This window comes from Coregonus lavaretus, assembly GCF_964263955.1.
Source record: "Coregonus lavaretus genome assembly, contig: HAP1_SCAFFOLD_5980, whole genome shotgun sequence".
NCBI lineage: Eukaryota > Metazoa > Chordata > Actinopteri > Salmoniformes > Salmonidae > Coregonus > Coregonus lavaretus.
The window spans coordinates 7,512-8,480 of NW_028159297.1; positions in this window are offsets into that span (position 1 = coordinate 7,512).

The window sequence follows — 969 nt, forward strand, 5'->3', positions numbered from 1 at the left end:
ATGTAGTAACCAAAAAAGTGTTAAACAAATCAAAATACATTTTACATTTGAGATTCTTCAAATTGAGAATGCTAAGAGTGTGCAAAGCTGTCATCATGGCAAAGGGTGGCTATTTGAAGAATCTCAACTATAACATATATATTTTGATTAGTTTAACACTTTTTTAGCTACTACATGATTCCATATGTGTTATTTCATAGTTTTGATGTCTTCACTATTATTCTACAATGTAGAGAACAGTAAAAATTAAGAAAATCCATTGAATGAGTAGGTGTTCTAAAACTTTTCACCAGCAGTGTATAGATATTAGTTCACTCAGTAAATAGTCAACACAGATCAACACGGACCTACCACAGGCACTAAATGGTTAACACAGTTAACAGTCAGTTATGAAGAAGACGGCCAGCAATCGCAAAATAAGTTGAATTTCGATATTCTTTTAAAACTAGCAATCACATGGACGTGTTTCGGACAGCCAGTCAGTCAGTTAGACAGATGCTGCTACAGTGGGCTCAGGCTCAAAGTTTGCTCGGCTGAGGGGTATTTTGGCAACGCTACACATTCCATATCAATTCATTACCGGCTCATTTCACGGCCCATGAATCACTGCGTTGGCATTTTGGGGGGACTGGGGGGCTGTGTTGGGGGGGGGGGGGGTGTTCAGTTTTGATTAAGCCTGTTTATTGGACTGTAATGTTGTAAACACCTATCCTGTTATTGTGATCTATCATGCTGTTCTGTTCTGTCACTGTGTGTTTAGAAGCAGGATAAATATGTGTGTGTCAGTGAGTGGATTCTTTCCAGGCTGCTCCCAGCTAATGTGGGTCTTTCTCTCTGTGTATCTCTGTGTTTCTCTGGGTGTGTATGTTTCTGTACCCCTCTCTTTCCCATTCTCTGTCTCTATGCATGTTTCCCTGTGTGTGTGTGTGTGTGTGTGTGTGTTTGTGTGTGTATGTGTCTATTGTTCTC